The 25,273-nt window shown below is 47.3% G+C and overlaps 1 pseudogene; it reads left to right on the top strand.

The window, feature by feature from the left end:
* Positions 1-2,568: 2,568 nt before the first annotated feature.
* Positions 2,569-25,273, top strand: part of LOC123120302 (uncharacterized) — a 78,151-nt pseudogene continuing 55,446 nt past the window's right edge.

The raw sequence follows: 25,273 nt of genomic DNA, 5'->3' as shown, positions 1-25,273 counted from the left end.
TTTATCGGTCAGACCGCATAACAACATACGTTGTTTCCTTTGTCATCGGTATGTTACTTGCCCGAGATTCGATCGTAGGTATCTCAATACCTAGTTCAATCTCGTTACCGGCAAGTCTCTTTACTCGTTCCGTAATACATCATCCCGCACCTAACTCATTAGTTGCAATGCTTGCAAGGCTTATAGTGATGTGCATTACCGAGTGGGCCCAGAGATATCTCTCCGACAATCGGAGTGACAAATCCTAATCTCGAAATACGCCAACCCAACAAGTACCTTTGGAGACACCTGTAGAGCACCTTTATAATCACCCAGTTACGTTGTGACGTTTGGTAGCACACAAAGTGTTCCTCCGGTAAACGGGAGTTGCATAATCTCATAGTCATAGGAACATGTATAAGTCATGAAGAAAGCAATAGCAGAATACTAAACGATCGAGTGCTAAGCTAACGGATGGGTCAAGTCAATCACATCATTCTCCTAATGATGCGATCCCGTTAATCAAATGAAAACTCATGTCAATGGCTAGGAAACATAACCATCTTTGATCAACGAGCTAGTCAAGTAGAGGCATACTAGTGACACTCTGTTTGTCTATGTATTCACACAAGTATTATGTTTCCGGTTAATACAATTCTAGCATGAATAATAAAATTTTATCATGATATAAGGAAATAAATAATAACTTTATTATTGCCTCTAGGGAATATTTCCTTCACCAGCCCCTGCTCTCTTCTCCATCGGCGCCCGCCATTCCCAGTTGTGGTTGGCGCCACGAGAGGCTTGCTAATTCGCGCCTTGTCTCCGTCTGGCTCCGGCTGAAGAGGCTGAAAGACCTTGGCGTGACTGCGCCTATGGTGGTGAAGGAGTATGTCCGGCGCCGAGTCTCTCCGCTTCAGCGCCATTCCCGACCAATGTGGGCCTTGCTCAACAGCAAGGACCACATGAGACTTCAGGAGTCCGGGCTCCCCCTTGAGGCGCGGCGGACAGTGCTCGAGGTCCTGACGGGCGTCCCGTTGCCAGACGACATGCCGAGGAAGAGTTGTCTTCTGTACCGCTGCTTGAACATGTTGGCATTTGTGGAGCAGATGCCCTCCTTCGATGAATGGGGGCTACGTCCAGTCGGCCTTGTGGGGCCCCGTGAGAACCCCATCATCGTGCTTCCTCTTCTTGCCACCAGCCCCGATCTTGCCCCAAGAGTGGACGCTCGGGGGCAAGCACCGCTGTAGGCCGGGGGCGTGGGCGCCAAGGTGTCGATGCTGCTTGAGGCTCCCGAGGTGTCATCCTGGGGAACCCGTGATCCTTGCCCTGAGGTGGCAGCTGAGGGGGCGACGCGGTCCGCCGCTCCTGAGACAGAAGCTCCTGAAGCCTCGGCTGGTTGTCGCGAGGCAGAGTCTAGTAGCTCTCTCCAGCCTGGCGCTCCGAAGGTCGTTTCCTTGGGCGCTTCTCCAGTTGCGCCCCGCGAGGGTCGCCACGTCCAGCGCTTTAGCCGGCTCCGTGTGGACTTTGAGGAGCTCCGCAAGAGGAAGGGGTCCCCAAGCTGCAGCAGTGGTGCCTTCGGGTCGTTGAAGCGGAGGAAGTACATCGCCATTGATGAGTAACCTTATCCCTGTCATTCCGCGTGTGCCGCTTCCCTTTCCTGACGGTGGTTCTTCAGGATCCCTTCCACCAAGGCCATGAAGTCTCCTGAGAGGCAGCCTCCGCTCGCCTCGTCTCTCCCGCTAACCTTGAGCGCCCTAGGCCTGCACGCTGCCCCTGGCGCGGGGCCAACCGGAGAAGCAAGCCTGCCTGCGAGGCGCCTTGAGCCCGTACCTTCACCGTCTCTCCTTCGCGGCCTTGCTTGGAGCGCAGCGGGCGTGCCTAGAGCTCCTCCTCTGACCGTGGATGGCGGCTGGTTGGCTTCGATCCTGGGCTCCTCATCAAGTGGTAGGCCTACACCAACTCAGGCCTCTTGCGGGGCTCGGTCAACCATCGGGGGAGCGCCAGCCCCCAGCCCCCAGATGACAGGGGGCGAGCCGCCTCGGGTCCCGTCAACGGCCCCCGGGACGATGGGCGGCATCGGCCTCGCGCTCAAGTTTGAGTGCGAACAAAGTGTTGTCCACCACGAGGTCTTTCGAGAGGCAGTGGGCGCAATGAACCGGCTCGGTAGAGAGCTATCGGACGTAGATGTGCGCCTTGAAGCCGAGGGTCGTCGGCTGATGGAGGAGCGACATAAGCTAAAGGTGGCCATCAACCTCGGGCGCCTCCAGCGTGAGCTTGACAATGCAAAGGCCGAGGCGTCTCTCGCGACCTCGCGGGAGGCCTGCTCCCGAGCCCTGGAGGAAGCCCGTGAGGCTGACCGCCACCGCGAGATTGCAGAGAAGCGGGCGCGGGAGCTCCAGGCCTAGAGCGCATCCTTGGAGCAGCAGGTGGAGGCGCGCCAAGCCGCCCTTGCAGCGATGAGGGGGACACCCACCGAGGAGGAAGAGGTCCTGAAGCGTGAGGAAGCGCTGGCGCTGGAAGCCATGGAGCGCAGCCTTGAGCTGGAGCGGTTGGAGACAAGGGAGCGCCAAGTCGCCCAAGCAGAGGATGCCGTCGGTGCGCGCGAGGCCAGTGTCCAGGAGGAGGTCGACCGCCGCGTGGCCGAGGCTTGCGCAGATCTTGTGAGCAGGCATGACCTGAAGCTGAAGCTCGTTGAAGCCGAGGCTGCGGGCAGGACTGCTGCCCTCAAGTATAGGTTGACCGAGGCAGAACGACGCGAGGAGGCCGCCGCAGTCGCCTTGCTCTCGGCGCGGGCTGAACTGGCCTCTGCCCGCGCCGAGCTGCTTCCTCTTCAGCAGCGAATCGCCGACACCGAGTCCATCGCGCGGCAGATCAGGCAGGAAGTGCTCCAACGACGGACGCTGAAGCGCGTGCACGCCCTCATGCTTGAGGGCCTCAGGAATAGGGCCAACGCGGTGCTGGGCCATATCTGCGATGAGAACGCCCGTCATCCCCACGCGGACGACTACGCCAGTCACCTCCGCTTCTTCACCGAAGTGGTGATGCGCCTAGAGAACCGTTCCGAGAGAGCTCGTCAGCTTCTTGAAGAGAGGAGCCGCAGCATGCTCGGGCGCACGTTCTCTTGCATCTTCAGCCATCTCCAGAACACCTATCCCAATTTTGACTTCGACGCCGCCATTGCCCCAGTTCTGGAGGCCATCCGGGGCGACCTGGCGCGATGGGTGGAAGACAATGTGGATGCGCTGGTCAGGGCCTTCGCTTCCGAGGACGACGCGGTAGTGGTGGCGGCAGACGAAGGTGACGTGGTCGACGAGGACGATGGTGGCGCCGTCGAAGGTGATGGTGATGCCAGCGACGCGTCTGAAGACATCCCAGGGGACGCGGCGAGCGACATGTCCGATTGATCCCGTGTATCCCTGCTGTTTATCCTGCAAGGCTTAGAACCCGCGGGTGGTGCGTGTGCGTTATGCTCAGCCCCGCTCACGAGGAGCTGGTGAGGGGGAGGCAATGAGCGTGAGATCCGAAATAAGGCAAGAACCAGATTGCAAGAAATAGCACGAACGAGAAAAGGCACCCCCCGCGCGCATCAATGAAAACTCAACTCCAACTTAAATCCAAAGCCAGAAAGCAGGGCTACAGAAAAGAGGTTAAAAGCAAATGGCCGCATCCGGCGCCTAGTCTAGTCTTCTTGTCTTCGAGTCTTCTCACCAGCGCGGAGCTAAGTGCTGCCACTAGGACGTGGGAGGGAGCCCCCGAGGCCCGAGGGCGGCACTCCTGAGGCTCCGGGGCGTGTACAGCCCCACTCATTATTACGTGAGAGTGTCACGAGCGGAGACCTTCACAGGCGTGAGCCTTACTTCATATCGCCAGATGAGGGGCCTGCCTTGCGCCACCCTCTACCACCGTTGGGACGACCGGAAACCAGGACGGTGCCAAAGGGGGCAGAGGGGACGCCAGCGGCGCCCTCGGTGACCACGGGTCCTCTGCCGGGGGAAGGCTCGCCGGCGCCTCCCCGGCAGAGGGCCTACCTCCGGGCAACGCCTTGCTCCGTGCGACGCGGGGAGGGGCCTTGCTCCTGGCTCCTCCCACGCAGCCCCCAGTGTGCCTCTCCTTGTGGGACGGATACTGTCGTGCCGGAACCGCCGCCTGGCGCTGTGACCTGATTCACTTGCGGTTCATGGTTAGCGTAAGCCTGCCCCTGGGAGATTAGTGGTACATTGTAGCTGTTGTCGACGATGTGGTAGGAGGGGCTCTCGGGCGACTCCTGGAAGGCCTCAGCTCCTAGCGCCTCCTCTTCCCATCCTGGCTCGAGGAACGAGTCGGGTCATCTTCCGGCGTGTACTCCTGGTTCATCATGCGGGGCACGTAGGCCTCCGAGGCCGTTGCCCCGAAGACCTTGCCGAAGTGCCCCATGCTCCATGTCGCCCGGCCCATCAAGCCGTCCTGAGGATGGTAAGGTAGTGCTCCGCTGGGGCCGTGTGCAGCAGCGCTCGTGCCCGCACGCATCGGGGGTGGTGCTGGTGCGATGGGGCGCCCTCCACCTTTGTCGCACTGATGTTGATGAGACCCCCGGGCGCACTCGGGGGGACCCGAGCGCGGCGAGGCCTGCCATGGGAGCCGGCTGCTGCCTGGGGCGTGAGCTGGTAGCAGAAGGGCGGCACTCCCGTGGCTGCTGCATCCAGTAGCTCGGCGACGCGTTCCAGCAGTGCATCCCGGTTGCTCTCCATCAGTCAGCACCGCAGCAGCTCCCGTGCCACCATGAGTGCAGCCCGCATGTTCGCCTGCTCCCGCCAGGTGTGCGGCGCCGTCGCCGCAGTGTGCCTTGCGGCCCTTGCAGCAGCTCGCGCCTTTCGTGGAGTAAGGGTGGATGGCGCCTGGCCACGCCGCCCGCGCCCCGCAGCGTTAGGTGGCGCTCGTGCCGCCTGGAGCGCGGGATTGAGGTCTTCCTGGGTGGACAACGCCGCCCGGGCTGGCCAAGCTGCCCAGCGGTCGGCGCCGGTTCTTGGGTCGCCGGACATCGGAACCGCGGAGCGTCAATGGATCAATTGGCGGAAGAGAGGCTCCGGCGCACCCCCTACCTGGCGCGCCAAATGTCGGATTTCGGGTTTCGTCAAAACCCTCAAGGTTCGAACACTGGGGTGCACACGAAGATCTCTCCTCTCCTAAGCTCTCGCACTCCACGATCTCACGGACTAGCTCGCCGAACCCAAAGAACACGGGGACACAAGATTTATACTGGTTTGGGCCACCGTTGTGGTGTAATACCCTACTCCAGTGTGGTGGCAGTGGATTGCCTCTTGGGCTGAGGATGAACAATACAAGAGAAGAACAGCCCCCTTAGGAGAGGTGTTCTTGTGCTCGGTGAACTTGTGGGTGTGAGGATGGAAAATGGAACCGATCCCCTTCCTACTGTGGTGGCTAGTCCTATTTATAGAGGCCCTGGTCCTCTTCCCAAATATTGAGCGGGAAGGGATCCCACAACGGCCAAGTTTGAAGGGGGACAGCTAGTACAGCTTATCCTTACAAATGTAGTCTTTGCCTGCCAAAGGATCTGGTGGTGACGCCATCTTGGGCTCCACGGTGACCTCCGTCCTGCTGGTCTTGGTCTTATTGCACCGATATGGAAACCTTTGCCTGATGCCTCAAGACTCCTCGCCTACGGTTGCCCCTTTAGCACCAAAGAGGAAACAAGGACACTGCGATCGCTGGCGCCCGCCTGGCCTTGATCGTCATGGCTTACGTCACGGGAAACCTCGCGAGGTACCCCTTGCCTTGATCTCTCCGCCCCTCGCTAGCTAGCCCGGTGAGGCCGCTCCCGAGGAGGTCTTGTGTCGTCCACATCGCGAGGCTTGGCCCCTCGCGAGGGTCTTGAGTACTTGCTAGTGAAGATGGGCAGTACGGGCCCACTTGGAGAGCCACGCCATGGGCCGCAGGCAGGCAAGTCTGGGGACCCCCGTTCCCAGAACGCCGACAGTATGACAACTAGATCGGACATGAACTCCTTCGTCCAGACTCCTTCATTTGCTGCTTCCGAAGCAGCTATGTACTCCGCTTCACACGTAGATCCCGCCACGACGCTTTGCTTGCAACCGTACCAACTGACAGCTCCACCATTCAATAAAAATATGTATCCGGTTTGTGACTTAGAGTCATCCGGATCAGTGTCAAAGCTTGCATCGACGTAACCATTTACGACGAGCTCTTTGTCACCTCCATAAATGAGAAACATATCCTTAGTCCTTTTCAGGTATTTCAGGATGTTCTTGACCGTTGTCCAGTGATCCACTCCTGGATTACTTTGGTAACTCCCTGTGATAACCCACAAGTATAGGGGGTCGCAACAGTTTTCTAGGGTAGAGTATTCAACCCAAATTTATTGATTCGACACAAGGGGAGCCAAAGAATATTCTCAAGTATTAGCAGTTGAGTTGTCAATTCAACCACACCTGGATAACTTAGTATCTGCAGCAAAGTATTTAGTAGCAAAGTAATATGGAAGTAACGGTAATGGTAGCAAAAGTAATATTTTTGGGTTTTGTAGTAATTGTAACAGTAGCAACGGAAAAGTAAATAAACGAAGAACAATATGCGAAAAGCTCGTAGGCATTGGATCGGTGATGGAGAATTATGCCGGATGCGGTTCATCATGTAACAGTCATAACATAGGGTGACACAGAACTAGATCCAATTCATCAATGTAATGTAGGCATGTATTCCGAATATAGTCATACGTGCTTATGGAAAAGAACTTGCATGACATCTTTTGTCCTACCCTCCCGTGCCAGCGGGGTCCTAGCGGAAACTGAGGGATATTAAGGCCTCCTTTTAATAAAGTACCGGAACAAAGCATTAACACATAGTGAATACATGAACTCCTCAAACTATGGTCATCACCGGGAGTGGTCCCGATTATTGTCACTTCGGGGTTGCCGGATCATAACACATAGTAGGGGACTATAGACTTGCAAGATAGGATCAAGAACTCACATATATTCATGAAAACATACTAGGTTCAGATCTGAAATCATGGCACTCGGGCCCTAGTGACAAGCATTAAGCATAGCAAAATCATAGCAACATCAATCTCAGAACATAGTGGATACTAGGGATCAAACCATAACAAAACTAACTCGATTACATGATAGATCTCATCCAACCCATCACCGTCCAGCAAGCCAACGATGGAATTACTCACGCACGGCGGTGAGCATCATGAAATTGGTGATGGAGGATGGTTGATGATGACGACGGCGACGGATTCCCCTCTCCGGAGCCCCGAACGGACTCCAGATCAGCCCTCCCGCGAGGTTTCAGGGCTTGGCGGCGGCTCCGTATCGTAAAACGCGATGAATCCTACTCCCTGATTTTTTTCTCCCCAAAAGTGAATATATGGAGTTGGAGTTCAGGTCGGTGGAGCGTCAGGGGGCCCACGAGGCAGGGGGCGCGCCCCCCACCCTCGTGGACAGAGTGTGGGCCCCCTGACGTGGATCCTTCTTCCAGTATTTTTAATATTTTCCAAAAATATGTTCCGTGGAGTTTCAGGTCATTCCGAGAAATTTTGTTTCTGCACATAAATAACACCATGGAAAGTCTGCTGAAAACAGCGTCAGTCCGGGTTAGTTCCATTCAAATCACACAAGTTAGAGTCCAAAACAAGGGTAAGTGTTTGGAAGAGTAGATACGACGGAGACGTATCAACTCCCCCAAGCTTAAACCTTTGCTTGTCCTCAAGCAATTCAGTTGATAAACTGAAAGTGATAAAGAAAAACTTTTACAAACTCTGTTTGCTCTTGTTGTTGTAAATATGTAAAGCCAGCATTCAAGTTTTCAGCAAAGATTATGACTAACCACATTCACAATAACTCTAAGGTCTCATGTTTACTCATATCAATGGCATAATCAACTAGCGAGCAATAATAATAAATCTCGGATGACAACACTTTCTCAAAACAATCATAATATGATATAATAAGATGGTATCTCGCTAGCCCTTTCTGAGACCGCAAAACATAAATGCAGAGAACCTTTAAAGACCAAGGACTGACTAAAAATTGTAATTCATGGTAAAAGAGATCTAGTCATAGTCATACCCAATATAAATTAATAGTAATGGATGCAAATGACAGCAGCGCTCTCCAGCTAGTGCTTTTTAATAAGAGGGTGATGACTCAACATGAAAGTAAATAGATAGGCCCTTCGCAGAGGGAAGCGGGGATTTGTAGAGATGCCAGAGCTTGGTTTTGAAATAGAGATAAATAATACTTTGAGCGGCATACTTTCATTGTCAACATAACAACCAAGAGATGGCAATATCTTCCATGCTACACACATTATAGGCGGTTCACAAACAGAATGGTAAAGTTTATACTCCCCCTCCACCAACAAGCATCAATCCATGGCTTGCTCGAAACAACGAGTGCCTCCAACTAGCAACAGCCCGGGGGAGTTTTGTTTGCAATTATTTTGATTTAGTTTGCATAAAGCATGGGACTGGGCATCCCAGTGACCAGCCATTTTCTCATGAGTGAGGAGCGGAGTCCACTCCTCTTGAGAATAACCCGCCTAGCATGGAAGATACGGACAATCCTAGTTGATACATGAGCTATTCGAGCATACAAAACAGAATTTCATTTGAAGGTTTAGAGTTTGGCACATACAAATTTACTTGGAACGGCAGGTAGATACCGCATATAGGAAGGTATAGTGGACTCATATGGAATAACTTTGGGGTTTAAGGGATTGGATGCATAAGCAGTATTCCCGCTTAGTACAAGTGAAGGCTAGCAAAAGACTGGGAAGCGACCAACTAGAGAGCGACAACAGTCATGAACATGCATTAAAATTAATAGACATTGAGTACGAGCATGAGTAGGATATAATCCACCATGAACATAAATATCATTAAGCCTATGTTGATTTGTTTCAACTACATGTATGAACATGTGCCAAGTCGAGTCACTTAAATCATTCAAAGGAGGATACCACCCCACTATACCTCACTTACTGGTGTAGGAATCACTGGAACTGATTTCTGTGATGAACTACTTTCCAATAAGGGAGCAGGTACAATTACCTCATCAAGTTCTACTTTCCTCCCACTCACTTCTTTCGAGAGAAACTCCTTCTCTAGAAAGGATCCATTCATAGCAACGAATATCTTGCCTTCGGATCTGTAATACAAGGTATACCCAACAGTGTCCTTTGGGTATCCTACGAAGACACATTTCTCCGATTTGGGTTCGAGCTTATCAGGTTGAAGCTTTTTCACATAAGCATCGCAGCCCCAAACTTTAAGAAACGACAACTTGGGTTTCTTGCCAAACCACAGTTCATATGGTGTCGTCTCAAGGGATTTAGATGGTGCCCTATTTAACGTGAATGCAGCCATCTCTAAAGCATAACCCCAAAACAATAGCGGTAAATCAGTAAGAGACATCATAGATCGCACCATATCTAATAAAGTGCGGTTACGACGTTCGGACACACCATTACGTTGTGGTGTTCCGGGTGGCGTGAGTTGCGAAACTATTCCACATTGTTTGAAATGAAGACCAAACTCGTAACTCAAATATTCTCCTCCACAATCAGATCGTAGAAACTTTATTTTCTTGTTACGATGATTTTCCACTTCACTCTGAATTTTTTTGAACTTTTCAAATGTTTCAGACTTATGTTTCATCAAGTAGATATACCCATATCTGCTCAAATCATCTGTGAAGGTCAGAAAATAATGATACTCCCCGCGAGCATCAACACTCATCGGACCGCATACATCATTATGTATTATTTCCAACAAGTCTGTTGCTCGCTCCATTGTTCCGGAGAACAGAGTCTTAGTCATCTTTCCCATGAGGCATGGTTCGCAAGCATCAAGTGATTCCAAAAGCCCATCAGAATGGAGTTTCTTCATGCGCTTTACACCAATATGACCTAAACGGTAGTGCCACAAATAAGTTGCACTATCATTATTAAACTTATATCTTCTAGCTTCAATATTATGAATTGTGTATCACTACTATCAAGATTTAGTAAAAATAGACCACTCATCAAGGGTGCATGACCGTAAAAGATATTACTCATATAAATAGAACAACCATTATTCTCTGATTTAAATGAATAACCGTCTCGCATCAAAAAAGATCCAGATATAATGTTCATGCTTAACGTTGGCACCAAATAACAATTATTCAAGTCTAAAACTAATCCCGAAGGTAGATGTAGAGGTAGCGTGCCGACGGCGGTCACATCGACTTTGGAACCATTTCCCACACGCATCATCACCTCGTCCTTAGCCAATCTTCGCTGAATCCATAGCCCCTGTTTTGAGTTGCAAATATTAGCAACAGAACCAGTATCAAATACCCAAGCACTACTGCGAGCATTAGTAAGGTACACATTAATAACATGTATATCAAATATACCTTTCACTTTGCCATCCTTCTTCTCCGCCAAATACTTGGGGCAGTTCCGCTTCCAGTGGCCAGCCCCTTTTCAGTAGAAGCACTCAATCTCAGGCTTAGGTCCAGACTTGGGCTTCTTCACTTGAGCACTCAATCTCAAACAGAATGGTAAAGTTTATACTCCCCCTCCACCAACAAGCATCAGTCCATGGCTTGCTCGAAACAACGAGTGCCTCCAACTAGCAACAGCCCCGGGGGAGTTTTGTTTGCAATTATTTTGATTTAGTTTGCATAAAGCATGGGACTGGGCATCCCAGTGACCAGCCATTTTCTCATGAGTGAGGAGCGGAGTCCACTCCTCTTGAGAATAACCCGCCTAGCATGGAAGATACGGACAACCCTAGTTGATACATGAGCTATTCGAGCATACAAAACAGAATTTCATTTGAAGGTTTAGAGTTTGGCACATACAAATTTACTTGGAACGGCAGGTAGATACCGCATATAGGAAGGTATAGTGGACTCATATGGAATAACTTTGGGGTTTAAGGGATTGGATGCACAAGCAGTATTCCCGCTTAGTACAAGTGAAGGCTAGCAAAAGACTGGGAAGCGACCAACTAGAGAGCGACAACAGTCATGAACATGCATTAAAATTAATAGACATTGAGTACGAGCATGAATAGGATATAATCCACCATGAACATAAATATCGTGAAGGCTATGTTGATTTGTTTCAACTACATGTATGAACATGTGCCAAGTCGAGTCACTTAAATCATTCAAAGGAGGATACCACCCCACTATACCACATCACAACCATTTTAATAGCATGTTGGCACGCAAGGTAAACCATTATAACTCATAGCTAATCAAGCATGGCATAAGCAACTATAATCTCTAATTGTCATTGCAAACATGTTTATTCATAATAGGCTGAATCAGGAACGATGAACTAATCATATTTACAAAAACAAGAGAGGTCGAGTTCATACCAGCTTCTCTCATCTCAATCAGTCCATCATATATTGTCATAATTGCCTTTCACTTGCATGACCGAACGATGTGAAAATAATAAGAGTGCACGTGCATTGGACTAAGCTGGAATCTGCGAGCATTCAATAAACAGGAGAAGACAAGGCAATATGGGCTCTTGGTTAAATCAACAATAATGCATATCAGAGCCACTTCAACAATTTAATCATGGTCTTCTCCCATCGACCCCCAAAGAAAAGAAAAGAAATAAAACTATTTACACGGGAAAGCTTCCAACAAGCAAAAGAAGAATGGGAAATCTTTCTGGGTTTTCTTTTTAATTTTTACTACTACAGCAAGAAAGTAAACTAGCTAAAAGCTACCACTATTTTTTTTTGGTTTTCTTAAGGTTTTTTAAACACACAAGAAGGAAGCAAGAAAAAGAAAATAAACTAGCATGGATATTACAGTGAAAGAGTATGAGCACCGATATCTAGCAATGAGTGTGTGTGAACATAAATGTAATGTCGGTGGGAAATACGTACTCCCCCAAGCTTAGGCTTTTGGCCTAAGTTGGTTTATTGCCACGGATGGCCTGGTGGATATCCATAGTTGTAGTTGGGGTCATACTGAGACGAAGAAGACTCTGATTGCCACTGATTGGAAATCATCTCCGGATCCCACTAGTAATTAGACTGTCGTGGAGGTTCAAATTGTGGTTCCGGCTCCGTGGCTGGTGTAGGGTTCCGGTAGGCGTGAATGGCCGCCAACGGAACGAGATACGGACCTGCAGACAAATTAAACAAGGAGGGAGCAGGCAAGGTAATAGTCTCAGGGTGATGTGTATCAAAGAACAATTTGTATTTAAGCCCCCCTTCCATATTATTAACAATAAAGTCATGCGCTACCATACTTGTCGTGGAATTGACACGGCAGATGTCCTTAGTGTCAGGACTTAGTCGCGAGGACAACGCATCTATGTGGTAGCTTGAGAGGGGTTGAGCGGAATCGAGAGACGCAACACAAGACGAGGATTTAGACAGCTTCGGGCCCCGGGAAACATCATCCGGTAATAACCCTACATGCTGTTTGAGGCTAGGTCTCATTATGATCACGGGAGAGTCGCCGGGAACCGGCTCTCGGTGTTTTGCCCTAGAGATTGTTTCTTGTCTTGTCCCTCTTTGGGGAGCCCTGCCCCTCCTTATATAAGTTAGAGGGGTGGGTTACATGTGGAGTCCTAGTAGGACTAGGACTAGTCTATCTTCTCTTACAAGTTAATTACAAGTCCGGGTCTTGCTTCCTTGTAAAGGAAATATTCGTCATCCCTTTCTTCTTAAGCCGGCCCACCATCTCATGAGCCGGCCATCTGGGCCTTGGGCCTAGTCTTCTATCTGACCCGCCATTGGGGTCATCCGGGAGTCGTCCGGCTCGTGAGTCGTCTGACAGTGAGCCGTCAGACCCGTGAGTCGCCAGTCTTCTGGCGGGTCACGGTGAAGCGCCAAGTCCGGCCGGGTCATACCGCGGGGTATATCCCCGACACTAGCCCCCAGTTTAATTTGGATTCATCCATGTTAAACTAATCTGCAATATAAACACAAGAACAAATTTGGCAGGTTGTGCTCCGGGTTAAATATTCCTGTAAGCTGGCACCTGATCATCCTTAAGTCCTTGACATTTTCTCCTGGAAAATCCGAGTCAATAGGCCAGCTTCATAACCCATTTGTTGATATTGGTTCTTGTAAATAAAGAGTCAGTTTGAATTGGCCTTCAATGCTCTGACTTGACAAAAATATTAGTCCCTGAAATACTCAACTGATATCCAGCCGGCTTAAAGATGTAAAACTTGCCGGTTTATGATTACCACCATTGTCGGGTTATAAAAGCTGATAATTCCGGGTCATGATTGTTGCCAACGCCGGTTCATGATTATTGATGACGCCGGGTTGTAGACACAGGGTCATAATGATTGGTGACACCCGGTCAATCTGGTTTACTCAAAACAAAGAATTTGAAAATATTTCTTCGATAATAATATAATACCTGTAGCCCCCAAGTCTTGAGTAGAACAAAGTGATGGCTTAAGACTTGCTTCAATATAAATGCTGCCACTTTGAAGAAATCCATATTGTTCATCTCAGTCACTAGTAAAAACTGAATACTCCATATTATGTAGCCCCCAAGTGCCGGGTTGTCATGCTTGCAGCAACCTGGGACTTGTAATTGCCTTATGCTCATATAAACTTCAACCAGCGTAGCCCCCAAGGGCTGGGTTATTATGCAATAATGAGCAGGGATTTTGTAAATATGATCATGTAAACTTGACCAGCAACGTGTAGCCCCCAAGGGCCGGGTCAGTAAGATATTACTGAGCTGAGACTTTGTATATGATTCATTGATAATAACAGTATATGATGTAATCTCCACCATGGGGCTTGGACCCACGTCCACAAGGTTAAGAGCTTTGTACTCTACCAACTGAATAGTGGATCTTTCAATATAATGGATTAAGGCTTGTGTACCTTGAGTTTTCGACATGAGCAATTGGTAGCCCCTAAGGGCCGGCTCATTTAGAATGTGATGAGTCGGGTCTTCAATAAGTTGAGCAAAAATAACTTTGCATTAGCCCCCAAGTGCCATGGTATATGCTGGCAGTAACATGGGACTTGCATATTTGATGTGATCTCAATGTAAATAATGTAGCCCCCAAGTGCCGGGTCGTAAGCCTGCAGCGACTCGGGACTATTCCTTCCATTGTATAATAAATCATATCCATTGATAAAATAATAGCCAGTGCGCCAAAGCGACTTTGAATACCTCATCCGTTGATAAGTAAGTCCGGAGCTGAAATACTCGGCGGCTCTTGGCCGATGGCAATTTAATACGCCTCCATTGTAAGCCGGAACTTTTATAACCCGGCGGCTTATAGCCTGTGAGAAAATCAAGAATTGATAACCCTTTTGAGACACCAATTTCAATCTTTGATGATGGGCTTGAACTTAATCATTTATGTAAGTTATAGCCCTGTAAATCCTGCATAAAGTTTAAACAACATATGCCCTGGCGACTTAACGTTAAAAGCCAGGGCGGTAACCACCCAAATGTAGTCTTATCCTGCACACAAGTAGATCACAAGATCCCTTGGCGGTTTACCGCAGGGCGGGTCATAATATCTCACATATAACCACTGTGATATTGAATTTGTACTACCGGTTTACATGACCTGTGCAGTAAGGGTGATAACCCAATCTTTAGAAATCAAGACTTCCAAATGTTTATGATTGTCATATGATGGCGACTTATCATCCAAAGTCAAACCGGGTTAAATAGCAACCACTCATATACACTTTGTATATGATCAAAAGAGCTTCAAATAAAACCCAAAAACTGTTTGCAAAAAGAGACTTCAAAAGTTTTGAGGCTTCTGATTCGAATACGATCAGAAAACCGTCCCAAAGGGGTTAAGCTAAGATTCAAATACGATCATATAGCCCCCAGTGGCTTTGGCGTTGCCGATCAAGAGGGTACCGACAGCTATGTTCTCTTTGGTTCGAATACGACCTATGTTTGAATAGGAAGCCCCCAAATGACCTTGAGAGTTTTTTAACGACGCTGATTCGAATACGATCCACGTCGGTTCCCAAAGGGGGTTGAGCTATGGTTCAAATATGACCAAGAAACTCCCCAATGAGCTCGGCAGTGTGCCGATCAAAAGGGTATCGACAGCTATGTTCTCTTTGGTTCGAATACGACCTATGTTTGAACAGGAAGCCCCCTAGTGATCATGAGAATATTTAACGACTCTGATTCGAATACGATTAGGGTCACACCAAAAGGGTTAAGCTAAATTCGAATACGATCAGCTCCCAATGGTCATTAAAGCAAGGTACCTATGCTTGAGTTGTGCTTTGTAAAGACTCCTTTTAGTCCCTTTAATTTTTCCTGAGAACTCGAACCTTGCGAGAGATAAATTCTTTTTGAACCGGAAAAACCGGATATTGAGAGTTTCAAGGCTTTGTGATAAACAAATTTACCTTGAACCGGATATTTAAGAGCTTCAGTGCTTTGTGGGAGATGTCAAGTCTCTTGAGCCGGATCTAAACCGGAATCCTTCCTTTTAAGCCGGAAATTTTCTGACGGCCTTTAAACCTTTTTACCAATATGGCGGTAGCCTCCGGGACCGGGTTATTTTCCCCTCCAATGACCCAGATTTCTTGAATGCATTGAAACCGACCAATGCTGCCGAGTCATATCATTGTAGCCTCCGAGTCTCAAGATGACTCGAGGAGTTGGCTTTGAGATTCTCCATATTGACCATAGCATAAGGTGTATATCCTTGGTGCTGATAGCGCGATGTGAATCCACAGAAGGTTGAAGTGACTGCGGCGGGTTATAAATGATCCCGTATGAGCCGTGTCAGCAACTCGACCAATGGTTCCTTCCAACTGGATGTTTTGAAGTTAACCAAACTGTAGTGGCGGCGACTTGTGCGCCTGCCCATTGAGCCGTCTAGTGCCGACGGCGGCTGATAACACATGACAATTTTCCTCCAAGCTGTTGGAAGAAAACCGGGCTTCCCAAGTAGTGACTTGCTCATATTCAATAATTCACTCATGCAGACAGATGCAGTCCTGGTGGTGTCGATGTAGACCAGGCCGCAATAGACGGATGGAAAAGACGGCCGCCATATCAGAGGCAGCTCAAACAGATGAGCCGGCTGCGGCGCTGTAAACCGGCGCGAGCGAGTCAACCATGTTTGTTTTGACGTAGTGAACAAATGTCCTGATTCGCCCGGGCAACAGACGAGTTGGCCGCGGCGCTGTAAGCCGGCGCGGATGGGCGAGTTAATGTAAACCGGGCCACAGAGGATGGTAACCTTGCACACGTTCATTCTCCGGGCAGTATGACACGGACGAAACCCCGGTGCAGAACGTTGCCATTGCTTGCTCCATACCCTGATACGTCAGGCCAGTAGTTACCCACCGCGGAGTTGATGATCACCGCGGCGAGGTTAAAACCAATCACGAGCGAGTCGGCCACAGATATAGACAAATGAGTCGGCTGAGGCTTTGTAAACCGGTGCAGACAAGCAAATTGTCCTCCGCATTGTAAACTGGTGCGGACGCGTGAACCGGCAAGTCAGCCGACGTGTTGATGTAAATTGGGCCGCAGAGGCGGCGGCTGGCACGCGCGTTCGTCGAGCAACATGACACGGCCATCGCTCTTGCAGTGAACCATTGCCCTGCATAAACGATACGTGACATTTAAAGGACATAGCGGACGCGTGAGTCGGCCGCAGCATTGTAAGCCGCGCAAACAGACGAGTCGGCCGCGGGAGCAGATAGATGAGCCGGCCGCGGCGTTGTAAGCCGGTGCGGATGAGCAAGCTGTCCTCCGTGTTGTAAACCAGCGCGGACGCATGAACCGGCGGCGAGGGCGGACGCGTGAGTCGTCCGTGGCGTTGTAAGGTGGTGCAGACGGGCGAGTCGGCCGGCGCGTTGATGTAAACTGGACCGCGATACGGGTGTCCGTGAAGCTGCGCGGCACAACCAAACATGCCTCCGCGGCATAATACCACCCCTTTTTCTTTTAATAGCCGTCCTGCATAAAAATATTACAGGCCAGAGTAACCGTTGTCGGATGAATTAACATGTACTGATAAAATACATTGGAAAAATAACACCTGGTATTTTTTGCTGGATGAACACGGATCCTGACGCTGGATAATGCATAGTGCTGCTTTTGTTTTGCACTGGCGAGACAAGACATCACCAGCAAGGGCGCCTTGGCAAAGCGGAGATGAGTCTCGGCAGAAGAAACATCGGGAGCGACCGCGCAGGGCATCTCAAGGCGGAAACTAGGCGAAGGAGGCCCGTGACCCGGCTTGTAGCAGAGACTCCACCGGGTGGTGGCTCTAAGTGGCAGCGACCGGCTCGGACCAGAGAAACAGGTGACTACAACTCATCTGACAGATCGCTTCCTTTCCTTTGTTTTTTTACAATATGTACGGATACATACTCCTTATATGACTAGCACGCCTCACATGATGATCCCTGGCCACTCGGATTTAGCTTCCACGTAGCACACTAGCAATTGACTCCTGGCTTTTTCCTTAGATCCATATTTGAATCAGAGTAGTATTCATCTTTGATTGAGCTGTTACACCCGTCCGAGTCTGCCTTGGTCTGAAACAACTACCAACTCTTTTTCTTCAATAGTATTTTCCTTAATACATCTGGAAGTTCATCAAAAGCTGCGGCAGCTTTTAGTCAGATGTGACCCTGATCAATTTTGTCCACCTTAGCGTTGCAAGATCAATGCTCCTCTTTTTTATTGTCTTCATGTACAGACTTGGATAATTGTAATCTTTGACTGATGTTTGATCTCTCCACCACGAGCTGACTTTATCATGGGGCTGTAGTAGCCGGTCGTGTGAACCCACGAAGCTGAACGCAGTGTTCCCTGTTTTGTCTTCCTCGGATTGCAAATTGCGGAGAATTGAATTTTCCTGAGTTGAGCAGATCGTCTCCCCTTCTATATATAGGTCATATGGTATTTATTTTTCGAGTCGACTGCATCCATGCAGGGCACCAAACTTTTTAATCAACTGGAGAACTTGTAGCCGATGTAGATCCTTCTGCGCCGGCTCTTTTTTATCCGGAATTTTATGAGCTTCTCGAACCCTAGAAGAGATCCCTCCAAGAACTCAACACCACCGTGCGACAGCCCCACGGTGGGCGCCAACTATCGTGGAATTGACACGGCAGATGTCCTTAGTGTCAGGACTTAGTCGCGAGGACAACGCATCTATGTGGTAGCTTGAGAGGGGTTGATCGGAATCGAGAGACGCAACACAAGACGAGGATTTAGACAGCTTCGGGCCCCGGGAAACATCATCCGGTAATAACCCTACATGCTGTTTGAGGCTAGGTCTCATTATGATCACGGGAGAGTCGTCGGGAACCGGCTCTCGGTGTTTTGCCCTAGAGATTGTTTCTTGTCTTGTCCCTCTTTGGGGAGCCCTGCCCCTCCTTATATAAGTTAGAGGGGCGGGTTACATGTGGAGTTCTAGTAGGACTTGGACTAGTCTATCTTCTCTTACAAGTTAATTACAAGTCCGGGTCTTGCTTCCTTGTAAAGGAAATATTCGTCATCCCTTTCTTCTTAAGCCGGCCCACCATCTCATGAGCCGGCCATCTGGGCCTTGGGCCTAGTCTTCTATCTGACCCGCCGTTGGGGTCATCCGGGAGTCGTCCGGCTCGTGAGTCGTCTGACAGTGAGCCGTCAGACCCGTGAGTCGCCAGTCTTCTGGCGGGTCACGGTGAAGCGCCAAGTCCGGCCGGGTCATACTTCCGGCCGGGTCATACCGCGGGGTATATCCCCGACAATACTCTTATAATCTAAATAAGCAGTGGGCAACAATTTTTCTTCTTTTTCATAGTGCCTAATAGGTATGTTATAGTGTGCAGTAAGGCGTGAAGCATAAATACCTCCAAAGATGGGGCCCTTTCTACGGTTCAGACTTAACCGTTTGGCAATAATACTGCCCATACTAACAGTGTTATCGCAGAATAAACCATGAAACAAAATGATAATATCAGGAACACTAAGGTTTCCACAGTTTCCGCGACCAATTAAGCAACGACTAGCAAATATGGCAAAGTAGTGTAAAACAGGAAAATGTATGCTAGTGATTCTTGCATCGGAAACCTTCCTGGTTTCCCCTATAGTAATAGTGTCAATAAACCCATCCACATCTCTACGATGTGGTTCCTCTAAACTACCCTCAAAAGGTATTTTGCAAACCTTGCAAAATTCATCTAGTGGCATCTTCTTAACCACATCATATAAATGAAACTCTACTGAAGGAGGTGATTCCTTAGGATAATAGTAGAAGTTTTGCACAAAAGTATTGGTGAGTAAGAGATACTGTTCGCGTTGGTCGCGGAGGAAGTCGGTGAGGCCTGCATTCTTAGCCAATTCATAAAAATCATCATAAATCCCGGCTGCTCTCAAGAAATCATTGGAAGGCCATTCACACGGGCGGACCTCCGCGGTGCGAGGCAAATTATATTTGGGCCTCTGTGCTTCTTCACTTTGCTTTTCCTTCGAGCTTCGGCTCGATGAGCCCCTCAAAAATCTCTTCATTATTTTCTGAAAAATTCTGAAATTTTTAGTAACTTCAAATAAAAGTGAACCAAGCTCAGCAAAATTGATAGCAACTACTCCTACAAGTTCCTAGAGGCTATAACATGCATTAGAACTACTTGGAACCATATAAATTTGACATGCAAGCTCAAGAACATGGTCACCTAGGCAGCAAAAATTTGCAATGAATAAAGCACTAGAACAAAAACTAATTGGACCAATGGAGGAGTCACATACCAAGGAACAATCTCCCCAAGCAGTTTTGTGAGAGGTGCTTTGAGCAAGGAGATCGAAAATCGCAGCAAAATGAGCTAGAACTCGTGCTTGAGCTGGATGGTGATTTTTTTGGGACGAAGAAGAAGTGTGTGGGTGCAGGAATAAGTGGAGGGGCCACCGTGGGCCCACGAGGCAGGGGGCGCGCCCTGGACCCTCGTGGCCAGGTGTTTGCTCCCCTGCTGTGTTCTCAGTGCCAGATATTCTCAAATATTCCAGAAAAAAATATTAAATTGGCAGGGCATTTGGAGAACTTTTATTTTTGGGGTATTTTTATATTGCACGGATAAATCAGAAAACAGACAGAAAAATACTATTTTTGCTTTATTTCAACTAAATAACAGAAAGTAGAGAGAGGGTACAGAAGGTTGTGCCTGCTAGTTTCATCCATCTCATGCTCATCAAAAGGAATCCACTAACAAGGTTGATCAGGGCTTGTTAACAAACTCATTTCGACTAACATGGAACCGGAGAAATTTCGAATAACACTATGTTACCTCAACGGGGATATGCACATCCCCAATGATAAGAATATCATATTTCTTCTTGACAGTAGGAAGAGGAAATTCAAAACCTCCAAAAATAATCGATGGAATTTTTCCAATAGAATTGATACTGTGGACTTGAGGTTGTTTCCTCGGAAAGTGTACCGTATGTTCATTACCATTAACATGAAAAGTGACATTGCCTTTGTTGCAATCAATAACAGCCCCTGCAGTATTCAAAAAAGGTCTTCCAAGAATAATAGACATACTATCGTCCTCGGGAATATCAAGAATAACAAAGTCCGTTAAAATAGTAACGTTTGCAACTACAACAGGCACATCCTCACAAATACCAACAGGTATAGCAATTGATTTATCAGCCATTTGCAAAGATATTTCAGTAGGTGTCAACTTATTCAAATCAAGTCTACGATATAAAGAGAGAGGTATAACACTAACACCGGCTCCAAGATCACACAAAGCAGTTTTAACATAATTTCTTTTAATGGAGCATGGTATAGTTGGTACTCCTGGATCTCCTAGTTTCTTAGGTATTCCACCCGTAAAAGTTTAATTAGCAAGCATGGTGGAAATTTCAGCTTCCGGTATCTTTCTTTTATTAGTGACAATTTCTTCCATATACTTAGCATACAGATTCATTTTGAGCATATCAGTTAATCGCATACGCAAAAAGATAGGTCTAATCATTTCAGCAAAGCGCTCAAAATCCTCACCATCCTTTTTCTTGGATGGTTTGGGAGGAAAAGGCATGGGTTTCTGAACCCAAGGTTCTCTTTCTTTACCATGTTTCCTAGCAACAAAGTCTCTCTTATCATAACGTTGATTCTTTGATTGTGGGTTATCAAGATCAACAGCAGGTTCAATTTCTACATCATTATCATTGCTAGGTTGAGCATCATCATGAACATTATCATTAACATTTTCACTAGGTTCATGCTCATTACCAGATTGTGTTTCAGCATCAGAAATAGAAATATCATTTGGATTCTCAGGTGGTTCAGCAATAGGTTCACTAGAAGCATGCAAAGTCCTATCATTTTTCTTTTTCTTCTTTTTAGAAGGACTAGGTGCATCAATATTATTTCTCTGAGAATCTTGTTCAATTCTCCTAGGGTGGCCTTCAGGATACAAAGGTTCCCGAGTCATCTTACCAGTTCTAGTAGCCACTCTAACAGCATAGTCATTATTCTTACTATTTAATTCATTGAGCAAATCATTTTGAGCTTTAAGTACTTGTTCTACTTGAGTGGTAACCATAGAAGCATGTTTAGTAATGTGTTTAAGTTCACCTTTAACTCTAGACATATAATCACCCAAGTGTTCAAGCGTATCGGAATTGTATTTCAATTGTCTACCAAAATAAGCATTGAAGTTTTCTTGTTTGATAATAAGATTATCAAACTCTTCTAAGCATTGTCTAGCAGACTTATAGTGAGGAATATCACCTTCATCAAATCTATAGAGAGAATTTACCTTTACTACATGTCTCGGGTTATCAAGACCATGAGTTTCTTCAATAGGTGAGGGATTAAGACCATGTATTTCTTCAATAGGAGGTAAATTCTTAACATCTTCAGCTTTAATACCTTTTTCTTTCATAGATTTCCTTGCCTCTTGCATATCTTCAGGACTGAGAAATAGAACACCCCTCTTCTTCGGAGTTGGTTTAGGAATTGGCTTAGGAATTGGCTCAGGAAGTGTCCAATTATTTTCATTTGTCAACATATTATTCAATAAAATTTCAGCTTCATCCGGTGTTCTTTCCCTGAAAACAGAACCAGCACAACTATCCAGGTAATCTCTGGAAGCATCGGTTAGTCCATTATAAAAGATATCAAGTATTTCATTTTTCTTAAGAGGATGATCAGGCAAAGCATTAAGTAATTGGAGAAGCCTCTTCCAAGCTTGTGGGAGACTCTCTTCTTCAATTTGCACAAAATTATATATATCCCTTAAAGCAGCTTGTTTCTTATGAGCAGGGAAATATTTAGCAGAGAAGTAATAAATCATATCCTGGGGACTACGCACACAACCAGGATCAAGAGAATTAAACCAAATCTTAGCATCACCCTTTAATGAGAACCGAAATATTTTAAGGATATAAAGGTAGCGCGTTCTCTCATCGTTAGTGAACAGGGTGGCTATATCATTTAATTTAGTAAGATGTGCCACAACAGTTTCAGATTCATAGCCATAAAAAGGATCAGATTCAACCAAAGTAATTATATCAGGATCAACAGAGAATTCATAATCCTTATCAGCAACACAAATAGGTGAAGTAGCAAAAGCAGGGTCATGTTTCATTCTAGCATTAAGAGATTGTTGCTTCCATTTAGCTAATAACTTCTTAAGATCACTTCTATCATTGCAAGCAAGAATGGCTCTAGCAGATTCTTCATCCAGAACATAACCATCAGGCACAACAGGCAATTCATACTTATTAGGGGGAGAGTCTTCATCATCACTATCTTCAATATAATCAGTTTCAATAATTTCATTCTCTCTAGCCCTAGCAAGTTGTTCATCAAGAAATTCACCCAGTGGCACAGTAGTATCAAGCATAGAAGTAGTTTCGTCATAAGTATCATGCATAGCAGAAGTGGCATCATCAATAACATGCGACATATCAGAATGAATAGCAGAAGCAGGTTTAGGTGTCGCAAGCTTACTCAAAACAGAAGGTGAATCAAGTGCAGAGCTAGATGGCAGTTCCTTACCTCCCCTCGTAGTTGAGGGATAAATTTTTGTCTTAGCGTCTTTCAAGTTCTTCATAGTGACTAGCAGATATAAATCCCAAGTGACTCAAAGAATAGAGCTATGCTCCCCCGACAATGGCGCTAGAAAATAGTCTTGATAACCCACAAGTATAGGGGATCGCAACCGTTTTCGAGGGTAGAGTATTCAACCCAAATTTATTGATTCGACACAAGGGGAGCCAAAGAATATTCTCAAGTATTAGCAGTTGAGTTGTCAATTCAACCACACCTGGATAACTTAGTATCTGCAGCAAAGTATTTAGTAGCAAAGTAATATGGAAGTAACGGTAATGGTAGCAAAAGTAATATTTTTGGGGTTTGTAGTAATTGTAATAGTAGCAACGGAAAAGTAAATAAGCGAAGAACAATATGCGAAAAGCTCGTAGGCATTGGATCGGTGATGGAGAATTATGCCGGATGCGATTCATCATGTAACAGTCATAACATAGGGTGACACAGAACTAGCTCCAATTCATCAATGTAATGTAGGCATGTATTCCGAATATAGTCATACGTGCTTATGGAAAAGAACTTGCATGACATCTTTTGTCCTACCCTCCCGTGGCAGCGGGGTCCTAGCAGAAACTAAGGGATATTAAGGCATCCTTTTAATAGAGTACCAGAACAAAGCATTAACACATAGTGAATACATGAACTCCTCAAACTATGGTCATCACCGGGAGTGGTCCCGATTATTGTCACTTCGGGGTTGTCGGATCATAACACATAGTAGGTGACTATAGACTTGCAAGATAGGATCAAGAACTCACATATATTCATGAAAACATAATAGGTTCAGATCTGAAATCATGGCACTCGGGCCCTAGTGACAAGCATTAAGCATAGCAAAGTCATAGCAACATCAATCTCAGAACATAGTGGATACTAGGGATCAAACCCTAACAAAACTAACTCGATTACATGATAGATCTCATCCAACCCATCACCGTCCAGCAAGCCTACGATGGAATTACACACGCACGGCGGTGAGCATCATGAAATTGGTGATGGAGGATGGTTGATGATGATGACGGCGACGGATTCCCCTCTCCGGAGCCCCGAACGGACTCCAGATCAGCCCTCCCGAGAGGTTTTGGGGCTTGGCGGCGGCTCTGTATCTTAAAACGCGATGAATCCTTCTCCCTGATTTTTTTCTCCCCGAAAGTGAATATATGGAGTTGGAGTTGAGGTCGGTGGAGCGTCAGGGGGCCCACGAGGCAGGGGGCGCGCCCAGGGGGGCAGGCGCGCCCCCACCCTCGTGGACAGGGTGTGGGCCCCCTGACGTGGATTCTTCTTCCAGTATTTTTAATATTTTCCAAAAATATGTTCCGTGGAGTTTCAGGTCATTCCGAGAACTTTTGTTTCTGCACATAAATAACACCATGGAAAGTCTGCTGAAAACAGTGTCAGTCCGGGTTAGTTCCATTCAAATCACGCAAGTTAGAGTCCAAAACAAGGGCAAAAGTGTTTGGAAAAGTAGATATGACGGAGACGTATCAACTCCCCCAAGCTTAAAACTTTGCTTGTCCTCAAGCAATTTAGTTGATAAACTGAAAGTGATAAAGAAAAACTTTTACAAACTTTGTTTCCTCTTGTTGTTGTAAATATGTAAAGCCATCATTCAAGTTTTCAGCAAAGATTATGACTAACCACATTCACAATAACTCTTAGGTCTCATGTTTACTCATATCAATGGCATAATCAACTAGCGAGCAATAATAATAAATCTCGGATGACAACACTTTCTCAAAACAATCATAATATGATATAATAAGATGCACTACTGGAATTAGCTTATTTGCCGTTTGCCAGTTCTTTGCCGTCTGCTGGCTGACGGCAAAGAAGGTCTTTGCCGTCCGCTTCAGGAAAACGGACGGCAACGAACTGGCTGATGGCAAAGAAGGTCTTTGCCATCAGCCAATTCTTTGCCGTCCACTAGCGGACGACAAAGAATCTTTGCCGTCAGCTAGCAGACGGCAAAGAGAGAGGTGGCCCCTGCTAACGAGCTGATCATAAAAAACTTAACGGGCCCCCTTCTTTGTCGTCTGCCAGCAGACGACAAAGAGAAAAAAAGCGGACGGCAAAGGTGGGGCGGACGGCAAAGAGCTAACCTAACTAACGGCCGAGCCCCACCCCACCCCTCCATCTCTCTGTTTCTGTCTCCTCCCCGACAACCACCGCCACCCGCCGCCGCCCCCGCCGCCGCCCCCTTGCCCCACCACCCGCCCACCCGCCG

The sequence above is a fragment of the Triticum aestivum genome, chromosome 5D (assembly GCF_018294505.1).
Source record: "Triticum aestivum cultivar Chinese Spring chromosome 5D, IWGSC CS RefSeq v2.1, whole genome shotgun sequence".
In the NCBI taxonomy this organism is placed as follows: Eukaryota; Viridiplantae; Streptophyta; class Magnoliopsida; order Poales; family Poaceae; genus Triticum; species Triticum aestivum.
Note: the sequence above shows the minus strand (reverse complement) of the source record. Positions and strands in the feature narration are given on the sequence as shown.